Source organism: Callithrix jacchus, chromosome 19, assembly GCF_049354715.1.
Source record: "Callithrix jacchus isolate 240 chromosome 19, calJac240_pri, whole genome shotgun sequence".
Classification (NCBI taxonomy): Eukaryota; Metazoa; Chordata; class Mammalia; order Primates; family Cebidae; genus Callithrix; species Callithrix jacchus.
The window spans coordinates 25,769,494-25,793,413 of NC_133520.1; the positions used below are offsets into that span (position 1 = coordinate 25,769,494).

Here is a 23,920-nt window from a genome sequence, read left to right on the forward strand (position 1 = left end):
TCAGTCCCTGAGTTATCCATTCACTCTGTTTATAATAATACAAAATCAAGGTAGTCAATTCAAGGCTGGTGTAGTAGCTCAAAGGTATCCTGACTATATGTTTCCCTCATTTCTGTTGCACCTGCAGCCATCAGGTTGGCATTTCAGATAGACAGAAAGAGAAGTAAAGTATACATTTAGCTCTCTTTTATAACATTTCTTGGTAGGCCCCACCCAGATTCTTCTACTTACATCTATTGATACGATTATAATGGCATTCCTTAGCTTCGGTGGAAGTAGGAACAGTTGTGGGTTTTGTGGGGGTTTTTTGGATGTGTTTGGTTGTGTGTTTGTTTATGTCTTTCAAAGCTGCACAAATTGATGAACCCACAACATCTAGGCTCTGCAGTAGAATGCGGCAATCTGTTAAATGAGCTGTCTGTCAAGGATGTTATATTCTAAAGTACTTTAATTTTTATTTTGAGACTGAATCATAATGCAGAGATAAAATATGCATGTTAAGATAACTCCAGAATGTCATTACTTGTGAAAATTTATTATAGAATGCCTTGATAGGCCTAGTTTCTCCTCTTAGTAAGAGCAAATACTTTGAATCATGATTTTGAAAAGAAAAACCTTATCTTTAGTTCATAAAGGGATTTCCCACTTCTGCAATGGAGACTGTGTTTCCTTGAGAAGCTTCTAAAAGCCGTTAATATTAAATGAAAAATCTGGTAGTTTTGAGGTGGTTCAGTCTTTCTCGTGTTACCTTTTCTTATCACCAGGGAAAATGTTTCCTTGGGATGGTCTAAGAGAAAGCACAATTTATACATGTGTTTGTTTACTGAAACTTCACTTTCAATTTCACTTTCTAATTTTGTAAATAAAGTGTCAATATTTAGCTTTTCAACATGATAGTGTTGTAAATATAAAGCAGAAAAAAATTAAAATTTTAAAAGTACTATACAAATTATAAGAAATTATTGACTTCTCAGGCTGGTTTATAAAATACTTCTTAGAGATAGAAAGAATATCATATAATAAACTTTTCCCAAAATATTTTATCGTGAGAAACCAAAAGTAATGGTATAATTCTACCCTTTAGGTAATGTAAATTTGAGGGAGAAAGTATTGCATGGCATAGACCAGTTATACCTCAGTTCCAATCACATGTCTTGAAATATAATAATAAGCACTGAAAAAGCTTTATCATCTAATTTACCCCCTCAAAGTTTTAAAGGAATGGTAATTGTAATGGTTCTCAGTGAATATCCAGTTCATCCTCACAACAATTTGTAAGTGCTGCCATCTCCATACTCCATAAGAAGAAACTGAGGCTCAAAAATGTTAAGAAACTTATACAATGGCACAAAGCTAAAACAGTTTTTTGTTTTTTGTTTTTTTTTTTGAGATGGAGTTTCGCTCTTGTTAGCCAGGCTGGAGTGCAATGGCGCGATCTCGGCTCACCGCGACCTTCGCCTCCTGGGTTCAGGCAATTCTCCCGCCTCAGCCTCCTGAGTAGCTGGGATTACAGGCACGTGCCACCATGCCCAGCTAATTTTTTGTATTTTTAGTAGAGACGGGGTTTCACCATGTTGACCAGGATGGTCTCGATCTTTTTGACCTCGTGATCCACCCGCCTCAGCCTCCCAAAGTGCTGGGATTACAGGCTTGAGCCACCACGCCTGGCCAAGCTAAAAAGTTTTAAAGATGCTCTCCTAAGCTTTTGACTGTACAACCTGAGCCATTTATCCACAGAATCTCTATAGGTTTCTTTCATATCCCTGGAAAATAAACTTTAATATTAATCACTGATTGAGAAAGCATTTTAAACATGTTTTGTGTTTCTTTAAAGTTTTAAGACTCTGTACTCACAATGCTATTTTTGTTCAAATCTCTGGTCTATTTACCTGGCGAGAGGTCTGGCATAATTCAGTTCCAAAGGCGTTTTGGCTATCATAATCTTTACACTTCTGAGACCACAAAGAACTGTTAAAATAATATATGTGATAGCTAGAAGGCTTTGAGACTTGAAACAATTTATACAATTCTGTTCTGTTCTCAAAATCCCAAGTTAGAATTCATATCATTACCAAATGCCTGACCTAGGTGATTTCTGGGTCTTGGCTTCCTTGTCTGTATAATAGAGATAATGGTTCCCAACTCATGGTGTTGTTAGGGGTTAGATAAAACAAAACCTATATCAGAGTTCTTGGCATATGGAAAGTACTTAAGGAGTGTTGACTGAATTGTATCAAACCCCTCTGTGACAATGGGATAATTCTCACAAGAATGTTTGTCAAATTGACTGACTTAACGATTTTTTTCTTTTTAGCCAAGGAAGCGAAAAAACAACAGCAAAACCACTAATTCGCAATTCAAAGACACCTGTACAATGAAATTCTTCTTTCAAAATAAATCTCAGCATGGTCAATACAACTCAGACAGAATCCATCTCTGGAACATGGGATACAGGGTAATTTAATCAAATCCACTTCAGACATACATTGTACATGACTGTTTATGATTTGATTCTGAAAGGAATTGCCAATCTGAGAAAGAATCACAAATGGTCATTTTCAACATTTATCACATTTGACACATAGAAAAGCTATTTCAAATACTCTAGGACACAATTCTGTAATCAACTTTAGGCATCAGCTTAGCAGCTCAAGTAGGGAGTTGAAAGGATTTGCAGCATTCTCAAAATGCAGTAAGCAATTTACACTAAGTTATAAGTATCTTGATTTTTCTCTGGAAAGAGATTTGTCAGGAGACTTGAAGGAGTGCAAATATTGGGCTTTCAAACATCAACAGACACACACACACATGCATGCATGCATGTATACATACACATGATTATGCACCTCCTAACTGAAAACAATAGCTCTACAATCAAAAAGTAACTTTATATGCATATATGGGATGTTGGACTGCCCAGTATTCTCTCTTACTACTCATCCAAATATAATTTTTATAACACAAAATGAGTTTTCCTAGTATACCAGAGGAGCTTAGTGGACAGATTGGGGGTCTGAGAAAAACTTAAGACAGGCAAAATTTATCAAGACCTTTTCTATCTCTTGTTCATGACACATTCTTCTTACCCCAGCACCTGTCTTTATGGATATAAAGCTTCTAGAGCCAGATGGATCTAGACAATTACTTAACCTTTTGAGTCTTTAGTTATCTAGAAAATGACTAGTAACATTTGCCTCTGAAGGTTGTTGGACTGATCTTACAGAATATGTCTCAACTACCTGGCACAATATAGGCATTCAAAAATAGTAAATATTATCATTTGTGCTGTCACTTTGTTTTCTTGGACCTATAGCTTGGCCCTATTTGCATAATGCTGAATTTTATTGAACAACATATACACATCCATGACGTATACATAACACATACAAATGCTAGGCAATGAGCTCTGTTAGAATCAATGAATCAATGTAAAAGTATGACTAAATAATGGCTTCTACCATAAATTAGTTTACAATTAGTAAAGAATGCAGCGGCCAAACAAATTAATTGAGGTAATTGCAAGTAGCTTCATGAACACGCTCATGCAATGTCTACATCGTCAATCATAGGCCCTGTACCAAGGCACATGGTTAGAAAAGGCACTTTGGGAGGCCAAGGTGGACAGATCACAAGATCAAGAGATTGAGACCATGCTGGCCAACATGGTGAAAGCCCATCTCTATTAAAATATATGATTCCAGCTACTCAGGAGGCTGAGGCAGGAGAAAAGCTTGAACCAGGGAGTTGGAGGTTGCAGTGAGCTGAGATTGCACCACTGCACTCCAGCCTGGCAACAGAGCAACAGAGTGAGACTCCAAGAAAGGAAGAAGGAAGGAAGGAAGGAAGGAGGGAGGGAGGGAGGGAGGGAGGGAGGGAAGGAGAAAGAAAGAAAGAGAGAAGAAAGGAAAGAAAGAAAAAAGGAAGGGAGGGAGGAAAGGAAGGAAGAAGGAAGGAAGGAGAGGAAAGAAAAGAAGGAAGAAGGAATAGGAAAGGAAAGGAAGGAAGGAAGGAAAAGAAAAGGGATGTCAGAATCGATCAACAAATGTCAAGGGAAGAGCCAAGAAGGAGGAGTTAGGGATAACTCTGAGGTTTCTATCCTAAGTGACTGAGAAGGCAGAGGGGTCTAAATAATCAGGTGCAGTGAGGGAGTAAATGATTTTACCTTCAGTTAAGTTGAATTTAAGTCATCTAGGACCATAAAGAGATGCCAATGAGGCAACTTCAAATTTCACTATTGCTTCAAATTATTTCTTTCATCTAGTTTTTAAGATATATAACCACTTTAAATCTCCTCACTCTAAATGTGATAGCTGGAATGATTGTGACAGGCAAAGCATAACATGTCACCTTTTTGAAATAGTGTTTGTATTTTGGCTGGAGACTAACGTAATGCCATAATGTAATGCTGAAGGTGCTGGATTGTAAAACATAAACACACACACAAGTACAGTAAAGCAGGCAAAATGAATAACACAGAAAATGTACATGTTACATTACGAAAGATATTTCGCAATAAGGTGGGACTTGGGCTCCTCTTCTAATTATAATATTGAGTTAGCTGCCTCCTCCACATAAGAGGTTCTGAGTTATTCTAAATATGCTCTTCAGTGTTGCCCAGTGTAAATATGCCTTCTTTGTTAGACAGTTAATGCCATATTAGGATTTATTTAGATTAAACATTAGCTAGATATTTCCAAGCCGTGTTATGTCAAGCCCTTGAAACCATAATGTAGAGAAAACTTGCTGCCTCAAGAAATGTGTCACAAGCTCTCTTCTCAGCAGGGTCTGCACATATCAAAGACATGAAAAAATGATCAATCACCTTTTTATAAATCACAGTCCATTGGTTCCCTGGCAGTGCCATCAATTCAAATTGGCTTTTGTGAGTTTTTGGAAGCCCAGAGAGACAAACTAGAGTAGAAGGATGCAGATAAATCAGGGCATGTACAGCTAAGCCCCTAGCAAGTTGGCAAATTGAGATGGAACGATAGCAGTATTAGTCGACATGATAGCTTGGGCATATCTAAAATAAACTGTGGGAGAAAGATTGATCAGTATTTCTTTAGAAATTAAGTCCTAGCTTCAGACTAACCTCAAATATACTTTTAAATCTATACATAACCAAATAACAAATCACCTAGAACCATCTCTATGCTACCAAGATCACACGAATCTCGTAACAGCATATAATTTTCATCATGTATTAAAGATTCCAATGGCTTGCTAAACCCCATTTTAATAACAATATATATATATATTTTGAGCAGAGTTTCACTCTTTTTGCCCAGGCTGGAGTTTGATGGCACAATCTCGGCTCACCACAACCTATGCCTCCCAGGTTCAAGTGATTCTCTTGCCTCAACCTCCTGAGTAGCTGGGATTACAGGCATGTGCCACCACACCCAGCTATTTTTGTATTTTTAGTAGAGATGGGGTTTCTCTATGTTGGTCAGGCTGGTCTCAAACTCCCAACCTCAGATGATCCACCCGCCTCAGCCTCCTAAAGTGCCGGGATTACAGGCATGAGCCACCACGCCTGGCTTAATAAAAATTCTGAATCCTTGTTTGAGATCAACAAAAAAACATCAAGGATCTCACAGTTGTTAGAAGGAGAAAAACAGCCCTTACACAGAGAGTCCGTCTTCTGAATTTAGACTGATGGTTGTAAAGGATCAGCGTGGATCAGACACAGCCTCTAGGTGGGAGACCCATCCCATTATCTTTCCCTGAGCATCATTTTCACATAAACTCTGTTAGCTCAGACTTTTTCCTTCCTGTTTCTACATGTCTTTTTGAGTACTTGATGTTATACTGCAATAAGCAGGTTCTTTTAGGCATATCAAATACAGCAGAGCAGATATCCACCGTTACCGCAACAGCAGAGATTTCTCTGAAAAATCAAAAAGCTTTACAACCTCCCTGAAAATTGTGCAGCCCTATAAAGAACCATCAGTGTCATAAACCACAGGTGCATAGTTCCTGGAATTGCTAAAACAGTAAATAAAATAATTCAGAAATACCTGAAAAGAGGAGACAAAGAACTCTTTATAATAACTATGTTAGAAAAGAAACATGTTCAGCTCAAAACAGTTGTCTTCTCATGTTTAAGAATGAAGTAGAGGAAAAAAGTTTCAACTTCTTTATAGCTTCCCCTATAATGCAATGTATACAACTTGTCATTTCTAATGAGCATACTGGTTGGCAGATAAACATGAAATTGAAACACTTATAAAATGATTTTTGTTATTTTACCATTAGGCAATTCTGCCTATGCCTAACATTTGAAGAAAATTATTTAGCTGAATTATCACTCCTGGCTCCCCATAATAATTCTTAAAATGTATAGATCTGGCTTTATATTAGGTAATCTCTTTAGCTTTTTGGCACTTCTGGATCATATAAACATTGTTAACTCTCAAGTTTCCAGGGTGAATAATCAGTTTGAGCATTATACATGCTGTATTTTTCTCCTTCACACCAATCCTGTCTTTTAGTGGTTGTTTTCGTTGGATGGATTGATTGTGCTTTCATGTTTTTGAAACGGGAAGAGTTCCCTAGTCCCCCTCGTAGTGTGTGCACTGGGGGTGTGGCTCACCTCTTCAGTGCCCAGCTGCTCAGACCTCAAGGAGAGCATAGGGACGGCCAGGCTGCGGGCATCTAACTCCACAGCAGGGTCTAGGGGTTTGCAGCTGAAGCTCTAGTGAGCATGGATTACAGTGTTCTCCTTTAGTTTAGCCATCCATAGGTGGCTTGTATTAGACAGCTCAATTAGACCCCCGTGCCTTATTGCAAGGACAGAGGACTTTCTGTATCCCAAGGTTCTCGCCTTGGTGTATGCTGGTGTGCCAGGGTCGTTTACTCTTCCACCAGTGTGCTCTGCTTGACACCCTCTTGACGGCCAGTTGCTTGCATCTTCTTCCGCTGATGTGTTCCTCTCGACATCCAGCAGCTTGTGTCCCTGCCTGCTAAGGTCTTGAGGTTTTTTTTGAATGTCACTAGACAATTAAACTTTTATTGAAGAGCAAACTGTGGTACAGAAATACATTTCAATTGATTTAAAGTCCAACACCAGCGAAAGGAGAAATGATGGCACCAAACTTTCCCTCCTCTATCCCATCATGCTTTAGATGATGATTCAGTCTACATTTCTGCTTTCTAGGCTTTGTCCCACACAACTTTGTGCAGTTTTTCAACATTAGGATTCTTAATTCTATTAGAAAAAAAAGGAAAAAACCCTCCAGACCTCAAGTCAACAAATCTATTGTGATATCATGTATCAACAAAGTCCTTGAGCATTGGTCCTCAAAACAGAGCACCTCAAAATATTAGATGCTGTGCTCATTACAGAATCAAATTGATCACACTGATTGAAAACTTCCTCAATGAAACTTTCAATCAATAACATGTTTCATATAAAAAGTCAAACAGTGTTCCAACCACTTGATTTCAAACCAAATAGATTTTAGGTTTAGAAACACTAAAAAAAAAAGGTGTTTCATTTATAAATACAGAAGGAACAAAAACATCACTCCATCAATCCAGAAATTATCAAAATATTTAGAGGACAATAAATATAAAATTCAGTTAACTTTGCTGTTTTCTCAGTTCCTTAAAATCCCAAAGTATCTGCAAATATACCTAAAAGATACCAACTCTTGAAAGTGTGTATTTCTAGACATTTTCCCTTGAGTATTTTATAATTTTGTTATGTTTTACTTATTTACTCATGTATTCTGCTTCATGATGTTTATCTGAATCTGGACAATTCACATTCTGGACAGTCATTCACATTTCACCCTATGAATGCCATGGTGAGGGAAACACCGTAGTTAGAGGAACAGATGAAGTCAGAACACTCACATGCATCACAGTCACAGAACTTTAAGTCACAGGGTGAAAAGACATTGATTCTGCTTTGGATCAAAGTTTATAGAACACTATTTAATGGAAACTAATGGAAACGGTTGCTAAAGGAAAAGTTAAGGTGAATGATCCAAGCTGACTTGATTTACTGAATCCAGAACAAAATTACGTTAAATCTCTCTGGTAATTAACTAAATAAAAATCCTTTTATACCACTACTTAGTAAGTTAGTAAAGGCATGCTACTCATTAGATGCTAATCTCGTTTACTGAGGAACACAGAATTGTTTATGTTTTCCACAGTTCAGCCGGTACACTCTAATCTCAATCTACGACTCTGAGTCATCCCTGCTAATCAACTACTTTCCAAAAGAGCACATTACAATAAAAATAAGGCTAAATTCCCATGCCCTTTAAAGAATGTTAAGCCCAGGAACCATCTCCCCCTTTCCTCATCTGAGGTACGGAATTAGTATATAAATCCACAGTGTTGACAGTGTATTGCTTTATTTGGGGTCTTGGGGGAGACACCAGGGAGAGGGAAGAAATCAAAGCACCATCAATGCAGGATCCAATAATGTTAAAATAGTAAATATGCAAAATGAGTAACTGGAATCATTTTTTTAAGGACTTGACTCATGGAAGAAGAACTTTAATTGCGGTTTCAAAAAACATCTGTATGAAGTAGAAATTAGTTTCAGTAATACTAGTAAAGAATATGTTCTAGAAAGTGGAGGTAACTGGATGTAAAATTCTGGCAGCAATAGAACAGTCCCAGATGGTTAGGCTGAGGCCAACACCTAATGAGGACGAAAGCCTTGTCTGTGGGGAATTTTGGATGATACTTGGAGAAATATTACACTGTGCATAAACCAAATTGAGTTGCTTTCAAAAGTGTTATAAAGTTTTATATAGTAAAAGGTTTTTTCTGCATGCACTTCAATTTCACAGCAAGAGTGGCAGAGAATACCTAAACACAGAAGAGAGCATTCATGCAAGATATCTAACTCCTTGATGTAATAATGCATACAATTCAAAATGATTACACCATCATTACATCTAAGGCTTTCTGCAACTACACAGTGGTGGTTACAGAAAGCACTGTCCCCAGCATGGACATCTAGAAAGCATCCACCACCTTCTACGTGTGTTCTCTTTTTGCATTTTTTTCTTCATTTTTCTTAATCAACTCTGCTGTTGTTGCTGCTTCTTAGCAAAACTGGTAAAAACAAAATTGTAATCATTGAACATAGCACTGTGGCAATCAAGACACTTAAAACCTTCAGTCTTCTGGGGCAAAGAAAGCACTGTGCGACATTTAGAACTCTGATTAACAAACAAGGTGGTCACACATTTTCCTGGTTTGAAGACTTCTACAACTTTCCTGATCCGGTCATCATAAGAGGTCTGACCTAAGTTTGTTTCAAAGCGAACATAAGAAAATTCTGGTTCTGGAGTGATGTGAATAGTCCAGTAAGTCCCATCCGATTTTATTCCATTCATTGAATATCCACAAGGATTGAACGTTGTGGCATCAATGACAGACCTGGTATCAGGTCATGAATTCCCCTCTCAGGAGTGACATCCTTTGCAGTAACACCATCTTTCATGTAGAACTGGTCCATAACTGCTGGGTCAAACTCACTCATCAGAATTTCCAAAGTTTGATCTGGCTGACTGATTACCCGACTCTCTGGGAAATCCAGAGTATATAAGTACCAACAGTCAGAATTCATATGTCCCATACAATATGCAGCTCCATTTGGGAAAATTGCATTAAGAAACTCTATTTCTTCCTGAAAATTCCAGTGTGGGTACCCTTGGTAAGAAGGCTTCATGAAATTCTTACGAGGATAAAAGAAGCTTTGAACTGAGTCAAAGCCACTGTAATCCCTAGCAAGCTTCAACAGGGGAACCAGTGCTTTCAGCAAGAGGGTGGTACCACATGTCTTCAAAATGAAACGTCTCTTAGAGACAAACGTGCTATGCTCACTGAGTACATAAGCTTCCTGCTTGTCAGTTTTTGTCACACTTATGATTGAACATTGCACATACTTCAAAAGTATGTCCCACTCAGATCTTGGGATAGTGTGAAGATCCCCAGCTCCTTGGTTTGCGTCGGGCTGCTGCCGGGAGAACCAAACCTCCAGCAGCTTCTCGATCCCTTCGAAAAAATGTGCAGCTTCCATCACCGTGAGACTTGCGAACAATCAACAACCACAGAAAATCAACTAAATTAAACCTCTTCTCCAACATTGCCGCCGCCACTTCGGATTGTTCCAGCTGTTTTTTTTTTTTTTTTTTTTTTTTTTGCTATCATTTTATATTAACTTTTTATAAAAAAGGACTAATAAAATTTTCCCGGCTTTGTGTGAGCGAAAGTTGAACGTGTTTTGGAAACAGAGGCAGATACAGTTCAGTCTCTTGTATTCCGCTGCTTCCCTGTTAGAGAGAGTAGAGCGAGCGGCCATACTGTGTAAGCTAGGTCTTGAGTCTTTAATGGGCAAAGGGTGAGGGCGTGGCATGCCAGGGCGGTCTTGGGAAATGAAACATTCGGCAGGAAAACAAAAATGCCTGTCTTCACCTAGGTCCGCAGGCATGGGCCTGGGGCTGGAGCCCTAGCCAGGGACCTTGCCCTCCTCTACCCAGCACCTCCCTTCCCCACTTCCGTGTCATCTAAAGGAACCATGGCCTTTCCTTCCCAGCACTTCCCTTCAGTATCCTGTCCCCCCTCTGAAGAGGTACATCTGTCATTAGAATACGGATGATGACCTTAGTTGTTTCCTGGTGACAGGGGGCGTTGTTCTGGGAGAACTGGCAGTCAGACTCCTCTCACAGGTCTATCCAAGGGTTTCTAATAAAAGGGAGCCATCATCTGAGGCTCTGGTTGGCTGACTGGTTGAAGTTTGATGGCTTCTAGGCGTGAGAGAAAAAAAATCAAGTTTTATGAGGATAAGTATGCATGGGTTAAATATGTGTATTATACAAAAAAAGAACTTAGTGCCAAAGATTACAGAGACAAGCAGTAAAACATGCTAACAACAACATTGTACCCTGAGCTGTTTCACCCAGGTGAAAGAAATTAAACCTTGTAAGTGGATGAACTTTTAGAATGAAATAACTGTTCTTACCATATCTTTAGCAGTTAAGAGGTACACCCTGAGAATTCTAGGGTTTGTGGGCTTGTCTGGTGGCCATTAAAGCTTCTGTCTCTTTCGTGTATTTCCTCTCTCATTCCTGGGCCTCCCTGTCTCTATTATAAAAGACCGAGATGGCTACTTTCAGGAGGTTCTCTAACGTACTACCTGGTTCCAGAGCCTGCTTTAGTAGCTTCCTCCTGACGTCAGGAGCTGCCGGGGTAATACGTTTACCCTTTAGGAGTGGTTGTCCCTCGACTGAGTCAGGAGATAGGGAGGTGTTCTTTACCAAGGCCTCTCTTAGCCTCTCCAGGAAGGCAGTGAGATTTTCATCAAATCGCTGGTCAATCATGGACAGCTTAGTTTAATCGAGAGGCCTGGTCCTAGTTCTACATAAGCCTTCCATTATGCACGCCTGAAAGTGTCTCTTCGTCCAGTGTACGATCTCATCATTGGAAGCTCGTTTAGGATCATCCACTGGTACTGCTTCTTTTCTGGTTGGGATAATATTCACCCCCTTCCCTGATGCTATGTGTGATACAAAGCTCATCCCCATGTCTCCCTGCTGCTTGCAAAGTGGCCTGTTCCTCAGTGTCCATCAGGGTTTAATTCCAAAGCAACATAACGTCTTTCCAGGAGAGTTCAATTATTTGGTAATTCTGGAAAGCCTTTATTTATCTATCAGAGTAATCTGAAAAATTGCCAGGATCCCCCTTAATTTACCTAAGTTCTGTAGGGAAAAGAGAACCTGGACGTTACTGGGCCCAAATTCACTAGGCATCTGTTGGAAGGGTAAGAGTGAGATGGGGGCTTGATTAGGGGGAGGATTTCTAAGAGGGGGAGAGTGAGAGGCTGAATAGAATACCGAGGTTGGGGTGGACCCAGAGGAGCAGGGCTTGAGACAGCTGGCTTTTCTGCCGGGAGTGTCTCTGGGACTCATATCTTTAATTCCCTGGAATTACCCCTTGTAGCCTTCCTGGAGATGGCAAACAGGAGGGCTGGATCAATCTTACACTGTCAGCAAAGGTCTGGATTGCCTTGCAAGGTATAGAAAGCCTGAACATATGGGGCCTCAGACCATCTGTTCTGACATCTACAGAAAACATTTCAACTGCTGGATGGTATTGAAATGAATCGTTCCTTCCTGGGGCCAACCCAGTCCTTCCTATAAATTACAATTTGGCCAAACTTTGTTTAGAGGGCTATGAGGAACCTTTCCTCTAGATTCTGGGGGTCTGGGGGTCAAAGCAATCCCAATGGTTCAGGATACACCCCAGAGGAGCATAAGCTGAGGGTGGTGAAGAGAACTGGTTGTCCATTCAGAAAGACAGGGAATAGAGGTGTCCTCATTTTCCTTTCTTCTTTCAGTGAAAAACTCATGGTGAGATGGAGAAAGTGAGTGTCCTCCCTTCATTTTCCATCTCTTGTCCCTGAGCCCCAGTGACCTTGGCAGGTGTCAGCCATAGGTGCAAATGCAATATGTAACCATGAAACAGAGCAAACCTGGAGAATCAGAACTAACTGCCCTCACCTATGCCTCCCTTTCTCCATGCTGTTGGCCCTGGACCTGTTTATGCCATGAAACGTGGCCTCCGTCCATGGGGTGGGGGGTTTAGTCAGCAGGAACTGGTCCTGTCTATTGTCTGGCTTTGGATCCCTGAGACCAGGTTTTTCTTTCTAGGGCCTCAGCCTGAAGCTTGGAATCAAGAAAGGATGCTTTAGAGGCTGTTTAGAATGTCTCACATGTGCCCTGCTGAATCTGCAGTTCTCAGCCAGCAAGAGTCACTCTTCTGTTAATTTCCCTATGAGAAACAGAGCTGGGAGAGCGAGCCCTCTCACTTAGAAAAGGGAAAAAGAGAAAAACAGTTTAAGGGGCAAAAAGGGGGAGATGCTAAAGGAAAAACTCCTTGCTTAGTGCAAGTGGGCCCCTCTAATCCTGGTAACTTTCCCATCCTTCCTTCAGGTCAGACCAGGTTGAATTCCTTGGCCAAAGGAGGAAAGGCTCCATTGGGAGGGTGGGCAAGAACCACCCAGTAGGGTCCCAGCTACCCCAGGTTTTCTCCTGTACCACCCCACTTCCCATGGCTGTTGAGCTGAGCCTTTTCTGCTGCGGGCACACTCACACGCTGGAGCTGGGAGGGGAAAGGTTAAGGAGAGGTGCTCCAGCCCTGCGTGCCTGTGGTTGTCAACGCTAGGAAAAATCGGTCTGATTTGCACCTTTAGCTGCTCAGCCAAACGCTCATTTTACTTGTAACATTGCCACAGCCTGTAGCAAAACTCTTAACTTTATAATCAAAGAGATAAGAGCCATTTCAAACCGTGTAAGAGAGAGAAAAGAGATGAAAGGAAAACAGAGCCTTTTACCTACAGGAAAGAGAGAGAGGTGGCAGGGTTTTGGGAGAAAGGCAGGCCTGACAGTTTCACATTTGCTCACACTCACCTTCAGAGATCCCAAACGAGCCCCCAGTATAAGTAGGAAAAGTTCCCTTGTCCCCTTGCTGGGTGTGCACTGCGGGTATAGCTTACCTCTTCAGTGCTCCACTCCTCAAACCTCTAGGGGAGCACACAGATGGACAGACTGTGAGGCTCTGACCCCACAGCAGTGTCTAGGGGTGAATGTTTGCAGCTGAAACCCTAGTGGGCATGTTTACAGGGTGCTCTTTTAGGTTAGCCATCTGTAGGCAGTTTATGTCAGTCAATTCAATTAGACCCCCCTGCCTTAGTGCAAGGATAGAGGGCTTTCTGCATCCTGGGGTTCTTGCCTTGGTATACTGAAAAAATCAGATCACGCGTGGGCTTGGAGAATGAGTGCAAGGTTTTATTGAGTGGAAGTAGCTCTTGCAGATGAGAAAGCCAGAAGGGAGATGGTTTTCCCCTGAAGTCGAGCGACTCAGAGGCCAAGGCTCTTCTCTGACCTACCTGACCAAACTCTACATTGTTTCACCTTTGATGGCCTGCCAGTGTGCCAACATCTGTCAGTGTGGTCCTCCACTGGTGTGCTCCCCTCAATGTCCTCTCAGTATCCAACTGTTTGTGTCTTTTTCCGCTGATGTGGTCTTCTTGACATCCAGCTGTTTGTGTGTCTGTCTTCTAGGGTCTTGGAGTTTTTATAGGCACAGGATGAGGGCATGTCAGGCCAGGGTGGTCTTAGGAAATGCAACATTTGGGCAGAAAAACACAAATACCTGCTCTCGTGTATGTCCATGAGCAGAGGCCCAAGGGTGGAGCCCTAGCCAGGGGCCATGCCCTCCTCTACCCCACACTTCCCTTTCCCCATTCTGTGTCATATAGAGGGAACATATCCTTCCTTCCCAGCACTTCCCTTTGTGTCATTTCCATGAAAAAGTGGAAAGAGGAGTGAAAGCCAATGACACACAAAGGACTCCTGATTTGTTTGTTTGTTTTTTGTTTTTTGCCTGATTTTTTTTAAAGCTTGTGTAAAAGCAGTGTCCAGATAATCTTGAAGTTTCAAGATATTTTCAATTGTTTTCACTTACTCAGGTTTTCCCTGACTGCCAACCATCTTTCTGCCCTCTCAAAATGACTGCATTGCCATGAATTAAGAGTTAACCCAAGAGCTGGCTGAAAAGCATTTTAAAAAATGGCATTACCTAAAATATATGCCCTCATTACCATCCATTTCATATATATGACATTCATTTTCACATTTCCTGTCTCCTTTACTTCTCAAAGCGAGGCACAGCAACAACACTGAACCACAGAAAGCAAAGGGCAAAGGACAGAGCTGGGATTTGAACTGAGTTACAAAGCCAGCGCTCTTTCAGAGCCTTCCATGTTGATCCTTTTGAGAGTGAACAACTGTAGCGATACATGTTAAATTGGGTTTAATGATTTGCTCAGGGTTTTCTATTTATATATACATAAAATTTGATTTGCTGATCTCTCAATCTCTTTGACCTATACTCAGAACAGTATTTTTTTTCAATTGTTATCATAGGGCTTTTCATATATTGTTTAAAATATTCCTTGATAAGGACATATTAAAAAAACATGTTTAACAAAAAACAATAGTGATCTTTTGTTCTTCATATAATGTCCTTCCCCTCAGTGGGTCTGGGTGAATAATATGCAGAAGAATTTCTTGAAGGTGAAGTGTCTTCTGGCTTGAGCCTCAGGGGTACATTCAGGTCTCTCATCAAAAGCATATTTTAAATAGGTTTCTTACTGATTTATAATTTACAAACTTTGCCACTGTAGCATACAAAAATCACCCAACTGTAAAGAAAAATGCCATTTTAATTCATAGATGTTGGTTGACACAAAGTTTAACTTTATTTCATAATGACTGCATTTCAACCTCATTTATTGTTTTAAAGTTAAAATTAAAATACTTTTTATAGCAATGCCAACAGTTTTAAGACAAATAATTTTCAGTTGAGAATTATAGGATCATCTTAGTCATTGGTAGTGGTACAACAAATATATCATAGACTGGGTGGCTTAAATGACAAAAATTTATAGTACTAGAGGCTGGTAAGTCGAAGATCAAGGCACCAATTGACCCAGTGACTAGTGAGGGCCCATATCCTGGTTTGTAGACAGCTGTCTTCTTGTATTCTCATGGAGAGAGAGAGAGAGAGAGAGAGAGAGAGAGAGAGAGAGAGAGAGAGAGAGAGAGAGAGAGAGACAGGGAGAGAGAGACAGACGGAGAGAGACAGGCAAGCTCTCTCATGTTCACATGTTGGTATTGGAAGGAAGGGCCACTGGGAGGTCCTTCATGACTCCACCCATAGAAAATGTGGATTTCTATGAATTAGGCCGTGAATGGAATTAATGCCCTTATAAAAGAGGCCCTAAATAGTTCCTTTGTCCTTTCCACTATGTGAAGTTACAGAGAAGATGAAGAAGCTGGCTCTCACCAGATGCTAAATCTGCTGGTACTTTTATCTTGGACTTCCCAGACTCCAGAACTGTGGTAAATAAATTTCTGCTATTTATAAGCCATCCACTTAGGGACTTTTGTCATAATAGCCCAAGTGGGCTATGACAGAGTTCAGAATAACACATCCCTTTCGAAGAGTTGAGCAGATTTTATTTCACACCTCATCTTTTAAAAATCTTTACCGTTTAGAAATATTTGTATTATAGTGTACTGGCAACCCCCAAAATAAAAGCAGTGACATTAGTGGAGATGCTTTGACTCAACTATCTTCTCATTATTGTAGTGGTAGAATCTGAAGCTCAAGTTTGGATTAACGGGATCCTCTGGTTCTTGGACATTCAGGTCAACATAGGTACAATGCAGCTGAGGTAAAGGGGGCTTGATGAGGTACTGCCTATTTACAACAGACCTACGTTAGCTCTGGCCTGGAGCTTCAGGTAGTCATATTTTTGTCATCAGCATTTGTCTTTTTTTTTTGAGACGGAGTTTCGCTCTTGTTACCCAGGCTGGAGTGCAATGGTGCAATCTCGGCTCACTGCAACCTCCGCCTCCTGGGTTCAGGCAATTCTCCTGCCTCATCCTCCTGAGTAACTGGGATTACAGGCATGTGCCACCATGCCCAGCTAATTTTTTGTATTTTCAGTAGAGACGGGGTTTCACCATGTTGACCAGGATGGTCTCGATCTCTTGACCTCGTGATCCACCCGCCTCGGCCTCCCAAAGTGCTGGGATTACAGGCTTGAGACACCGCGCCTGGCCACAGCATTTGTCTTATGTTCATATCAAAAGGAAGAGGAAAGATAATCCAGGTTTTCCAAAAGGCAGATTTAAGGCAGGATTAATCTTGCAAGGATTTTGTTGGAGAAAATGCCTGTGTGAAGAAATGGTGAAGGCTGGGTGCAGTGGCTCACACCTGTAATCCCAGTTCTCAGGGAGGCCAAAGTAGGATTGTTTAAGCCCAGGGTTTGAGACCAGCCTGGGCAACATATAGCAATACTTCATTTCTGCCAAAAGTCTTAAAAATTAGCTAGGTGTGGGGGAATGCACCTGTAGTCATAGCTACTCAGGAGGCTGAGGTTGTAGGTTGGTTTGAGCTGAGGAGTTCAAGGCTGGGGTGAGCTATGATGATGTCACTATAATTCAGCCTGGGTGACAGTGAGATCCCATGTCTAAAAAAGAAGGAAGGGAATGGGAGGGTGGGGAGGGAAGGAGAGAAGATATAAGAAACAGGTGGGGAGGCAGCCAGGGAAGGCTGAGAAAGCAGTCTAACTAGGATGCAAGTCTGACTTCCGTGAAGGAGGAAGGGAAGAGAGATTGGACGGAAGCAGCTAGTCTTCTATAGAATTTAGGGAAGCGTCGCTAAAGCTGTCAAGGACTCCTGAAACCAAAGCCATCAGAAAAGTCTCTTGTTGTTCCAAAATGACTGTGCTTTAGGAACCGTGTTGCACTCAATGATTGGCAAGGAGCAGCCCCTTGAAAGACACAGCTTGGTACAAAGCAGTGATGGATTTCAAAGAGCGGCAGCTGGAGTTCAACTACACTCTCTGTGGTTGAAGGTTGAGAGGCACATTCCTATGGCTGCCATACAAGCAAACAGGGATTTTGGTATCCCTTGGACACCGAATCAAAATACCTAATAAGTATTGACCTAACAACACTCTTGTTTATTGCCTGACACCTAGATGGCCCCACATCGTCCAAGCTCTTTGGGTCAACCTTTTAATCGCGGTTATCAAGTGTCATTCCATTCTTTAAAGAAAACCAACATTTTCTCACCCCAGTCTATTAGTTTTCTATTGCTGCATAACAAATCACCACAACCTTGGCTGCTTAAAGCAACACCCATTTATTATTGCACAGGTATGTAGGTCGGAAGTCTAGGAGGGCCCAGCTGGGTTTTCTGTCTAGGATCTTATGAGGCTAAAACCAATGTCATGCCAGGATTATGTTCTTACTTGGAATGTCTGGGGAAGAATTTCTTTCCAAGGTCATTCAAGTTGTTGGCAGAATTTAGTTCCATGTGGTTGTAGGAGTGAGGTGCCAGTCTTCTTGCTGGCTTTCATTCAGGGGACCACTTTTAGTTCCTAAAACCTACTCTGAGGTCCTTCCACCTGTCTCCCTCCATCTCCACAATAAACCAACCTCATGCCAAATACCCCCTGAAACTTCCGATATCTCTAATGTCTTCTGCCACCAGCTGGAAGAAACACTGCTTTTAAAAGGCTTGTGTGATTAGATTAGGTTAACCTGGAGACACCCCTTGTCTTAAGGTCAACTGATCAATAACCTTCTCTACATCTTTCGAATTACTTTGCCATTTAATATAACGTATTTACAATAGTACTAGCTCATTGTGTTTATAGAGGGTTGTCTTAAAATGCTGCTAGCCGCATTAATGATTGAGGACGCCTACTCTAGAGCTCCTTGCTTGCTTCTCAAAAGTTTCCTTGTTTCCACTCTGCTTTCCCCCACACTATTGTACACCATACTGAAGGCAACATATTTTCCATAATTTACCAAAAGTATAACAAATAAACTACGGTATGTGGCACATGTTTACCATCAGGTTGGGTTATTACTAGGAGGTGATGTCAGAAAATAATAAATACAAAATATTTTAAGTGAATTTTAAAAATCAATAAATTACTAAAATTTCTTCCTGATCAAGTCCTTGGTCCTTGACCAGGAAGAAATTTTAGTAATTTATTGATGTTTAAAAGACCTGGAAGTTCACTGACCAACTTCTCAGAGTCTGTTTCCTTAAAGATTTCTTCTTTTATGCTCTATCTACCAGTGACTTTTTTAGAAAGACAGGATCACCACTTACCTCAAACTACTCAGAGCTACCCAAGCACACATTCTGGAGTTTCTTAAACAAAAGAAGCATCAACCAGGTCCTCTTTCTCAGCAAGAGTCTTCTTCCCTGTCCTCCATCTCCTCACCCCACCTCTTCCAAAATAACAAAAAAAGGGACCTTAAAAGGATTTATTCTAGCCCTAAATGCAGCAAAACTATGGGAGTGGTGGACCTTCTTGTATTATTCCATGTAAAGATAAAGAGACTCATCATTTGCCATGTTCCACCTGCACAAAGGAGAACAAGCTGAGGTTCCTGTGCACCAAAGCCTCGTGTTTGCTGGAGGCCTGGAAGTTTCTTTCCTATACCCTGGTGCTTTAGCATTTGTTCCAAAACAGCATTGCCTTGTGCCCTATGTCTGGGTTTTAGTACAAAATAGTTCTCTCGTGTCTACTTTAAAAGCCTTTCTAGGACACAAATGGGTTTTTTAGTCCTGACATGGAGAAGGAAATGAACAGACTTGAGATTCGACTTTCTCCCCACAACAGAGGCTTTAGGGGAGTGGCTCTTCTCTTACTTATCTTTCTACCCCGAGGCTTCCCCACTCCAGCGTGTAATTGAGCTCACAATGAGACCACCCAGTAGCCTACCAAGTGTGCACAAACACATCTCAAATGCTGCAGAGGATATGGACTACACCAGTTGTGGTACCACCTACCAGAGGAATTTGCAGATTGTTCTTTTTCCCATACACAGAGACATATATTCTACTCCTGGCATGTAAGTGCTTTACCAGTTTTATTGGTCAGATTTGCAATTGCCTCTTTCACTTCTGGTTTATATGATTGAGGTCAGAGTGTTAAGTTTTATGGGTTAAATATAAGAGACTCACTGTTCTTTCTTGTTTTTCTTGTCATAAAGAGTACAGTACTGGAGTGGCAGAACTTAATGAATCGCGTCTTTAGCCTGACACCCAGAGCAGCACCTGCTGGCAGCTGGAAGTGACACTGCTGTAAACCTTCCAGCCCACGGTTAGGTAGGGTTTGCACTGGAGCCTTGTTAACTCACTACCCTTCAAACACATGATAAATGTTCTTTTTTTATGAAAACAAAAACAAAAACAAAAAACCCAGTAAGGTGTTTTCCACTAGCATCTTGTGTCCCACGTTTTGATTTCATCTGTGCTATCAGCACCAAATAGCTATAATAATTAAAAAACAATAAAGTTTTTCTGTGTCTTTTTATTGAAATTGCAAAGATTTTACAGCTTTTTTATCTGCCCTGCCTGTATATGTTAATCCCTAAAGTAAACACAGAAATTTGATTCATTCTTAAAAGTCTTGCGTATGCCAAAAATAGTAACCATGTATTTCCAACCTGGAAACCAAAGACCTGCAAAGTCCAAAAGGGCTGTTTATGATGATTCCTGTGAGTTCACAAGCTTTGCTCATCACAGGTATTAAGGTTCTGACTTCAAGAGAATTTCTTTTAAGTTATAAAATGCGAACCATTTCATTCGTTAGTCCCTTAATGAAATATCTGTGAGACATGTGTGATACTTCTTAAAAACCTTCAAAATAAAGTGTAGTGATTTCTCCGGCGACACTTATTATAAGTTCAGAAAAAGCCTGAAGACAGCTAAGGCAATGTGCTGCTTACCACTAGGTGGGACACTGACTATACAACAATCTCATTTTGATAAAATGCTCATGAATAGTCTTTTTATACCAAAAATTTATCATCATGCAAACAAGCATGGGATTTGATTAAAAAAAAAATCCCTCAAATTAAGTTTCCTTGTTTTAACTCCATTGCTCTCATAATTCATATAGAACTTTGTATAGGAAGCTATTTTTACCTGACTAAAATGATACATTCAGTGATTCAGTGTAGGTGCTGTCGTTTGGATTATTTTATTTAAGACTCATAAATCACTTCAAAATATACATTCATTCATTCAGTTAACTAAAATTTTATTCATCTCTTGCTATGTATCATGCACTATTCTAGGCGTTGGGATGAATCAATTAAAAAAGCAAACATTGGCTGGGCACAGTGGCTCATGCCTGTAATCCCAGCACTTTGGGAGGCCGAGGCAGTCGGATCATGAGGTCAAGAGATCGAGACCATCCTGGCCAGGCTGGGAGTAGTGGTGTGTGCCTGTAGTCCCAGCTACTTGGGAGGCTGAGGCAGGAGAATTGCTTGAAGCCAGGAGGCGGAGATTGCAGTAAGCTGAGATCGCACCACTGCACTCTTTCGCCTGGTGAAAGAGGGAGACTCTGTCTCAAAAAAAATTAAAAAAAAAGAAGCAAACATCTCTCCACTCAAGGAACTTTCATTCTAGTGGTGGAAGAGAGAATGCATGCATTTAATAAACATAAAAATTGCGTTAATTGTGTAATATATTGGAAAGGGCTAAATGTTATAGAGTAAGAAATTTGGGAGACAGTTTGGAAAACAATTTGTCTGATAAGATAGCATGGCCAGTATAGGTCTCACTGAAAAGCTGGTATTTGGTCAAAGGCCTGAAAGAGACAAAAAATGTCTATGAAGGTGCTGCAGGTATAGGGCTTATCCTGTGCCAAGACGAAAAGGCAGGAGTATGACAGTCCTGTGAGAAGGCCTATTAGAATAACAGCAAGGGGGCCAATGGGGCTAGAAGGGAATATATGAGGTGAAGAGCCATAGAAGGTGAAGCTGGAGGGTCACATGGGTTCTGGGAGGCCATTGCAGGGACTTTCCTCTCTTTCTCTGTGTAAAAGGGGGGCCACTGCTGGCTTTAGGGAGAGGAGTGACATCATCCGATCTATTTACATTTCAAAAGGATTTCTCTCCCCGCCTCAGGAAGAAGAGACTGCTAGGAGCCAAAGGAAGAGGACAGATGAGGTGAGACTCTATTGCAGCAATTCAGACAGACAGGATGGTGGCCCTGGCTGTAATGGTAACCGTCCATTGTCGGGAATAGTCAATAACTAAGTGTCTTGATTGGGGTGATGAAAGGGCTGACCCTAAGGTTTTTGCCTAAACTACTATGATGAGGGGGTCATTTAAATTGAGGTTAGAATGATTGTACATGGAAGAGGTTTGTGGAGGAAGATCAAGGACTTTTATTTTGGGCATATTGAAAGTATGTCTAGTGCACATTCCAGTGGCAATGTCAAATATGTAGTTGGACATATAAGTCTGGAGTTAGGGACAAGGGAGATTTACCTTGGGAATTACTGACATATAGGTATCATGCAAAGGCTTTGGGCTGGTTGAGATTATTGAGAATGGGTACACATGGAGAAGATGAGATTATGAAGATCTGGGTCCTAGAGCACCGTAATGATGACAGGTGGGAAAGAGGAGGCAGGACCAACAAAGACAGTTGAAAGGCATAGCGAAGGACACAGAGGATAAACTAACAGGATGATCAAGAAAGTACAGTGTTGGCCGGGCGTGGTGACGCATGCCTGTAATCCCAGCACTTTGGGAGGCCAAGGCAGGCGGATCACGAGGTTAGGAGTTCGAGACCAGGCTGACCAACATGGTGAAACCCCATAACTACTAAAGATACAAAAATTAGCTAGGCATGGTGGCTCGCACCTGCAATCCCAGCTACTCAGAAGGCTGAGGCAGGAAAATTGCTGAATTTGGGAGATGGAGGTTGCAGTCAGCTGAGATCGCACCACTGCATTCCAGCCTGGGTGACAGAGCCAAGACTCTGTCTCAAAAAGAAAAAGAAAAAAAAAGAAAGTGCAGTGTTCTAAAAACCAATTGAATACAGTGGAGAACATAATTTAGCTATACGTGTGGCTCTAAAAGTTTAAGAATTTGGTTAAATTTCATAGAACTAGTAAGTGGTAACAGTTGGATGTAAAACCAGCTCTTTTGACTTCAAATCCTGGTTTCATCTACCAAATACTGGAAACCTGAACATAAGCTAGCTATAGTTGTGATAAATGTAATGAAATCTACTAACATGAGTTACAAAAGGAAAGCTTTTTCTTGTCAGCAATGAGACATTTGACCACTTTTAGGCCATAAAACTAAAAGCAATCCATGATTATTGAGAGTGACCTATTAATGATTGCTTAATACGAACACATTTCTACTTTCATCATACTTTAAAATTGTTCCTGGTAGCTGTTTACTGATTGTTCTATTTAAAATCAGTTAAGCCAGGCGCAGCAGCTCACACCTGTAATCCCAGCACTTTGGGAGGTCAAAGCAAGTAGATCACCTGAGGTCAGGAGTTGGAGACAAGCCTGGTCAACGTAGTAAAACCTCATATTTACTAAAAACACAAAAATTAGCCGGGTGTCGTGGCGGGCACCTGTCATCCCAGCAAAGTGGGGGGCTGAGGCAGAAGTATCGCTTGAACCTAGGAGGTAGAGGTTGCAGTGAGCAGAGATTGTGCCATTGCACTCCAGCCTGGGCAACAAGAGTGCAATTCCATCTCAAAAATAAATAAAATAAGAGAAAATAAATTACGACTTTTTTTTTTTAGAGGTAGTGTCTCACTCTGTTACCCAGGCCAAAGTACAGTGATTCAGTGATGCGAACACAGCTCACTGCAGCCTTGAGCTCCTGGCCTGTTGAGTAGCTGGGACAGCAGGTATGTGCCCTCATGCCTGGTGAAGACATAAAGCTATATTTTAAGAAGCTTTCAAGTAGGAAAACAGCAAAATGTAAAGTCATTCCACAGAAGAGGAAAAAGATGTAGTACACAACTTCTATAGTTAATTTTAGTTCAAAGAAGAGAGCACCGTAGTGGAAACACTTGACTGAAAACAGAAAACGGCCTGTGAAGTCCTCTTGTCCAGTATCTAACTACCTAGGGGATTAGCAAGGAAAGACAGGAGATATGAATTTTCAAGACTCCGCTGTCTCCCCCATTTTATTCAAAGAAGAATCGTTCTTATCAATTGTATACAAAGAGCCTCTTGCTAAGATTATCTTTGACTAAAAGCCCTTACAAATAAATGATATGTATTTAGTTTTTCATTTTACTGATAAGAAAACTATGGACCCAAAAGCTTTGTGAAAGGATCAAGATCATGGCTGTTAAGGGTTAAGCTGAAATTTACATCTTCATCTTATGATCCCAAGTCCCGTGTGTCTACCTGCTTGTGTGTGTGTGCTTGTGTGGTGTGCGTGTATGTGTGTGCGCGCACGTGTCTCTATGATTCGCTATAGCACAATTCCTATCCCCTGAAAAAAGAGGGAGGGAATCATCC

The 23,920-nt window shown here is 41.0% G+C and overlaps 1 long non-coding RNA gene and 1 pseudogene across 1 annotated transcript in view; both read right to left on the minus strand.

Annotated features, from left to right (window-relative positions):
• The window catches only part of LOC118149544 (uncharacterized), a 204,674-nt gene that overhangs the window by 81,931 nt on the left and 98,823 nt on the right, over window positions 1-23,920 (minus strand). The window lies entirely within an intron of this gene.
• LOC144580382 (S-adenosylmethionine decarboxylase proenzyme pseudogene) lies at window positions 8,918-10,168 on the minus strand (annotated as a pseudogene).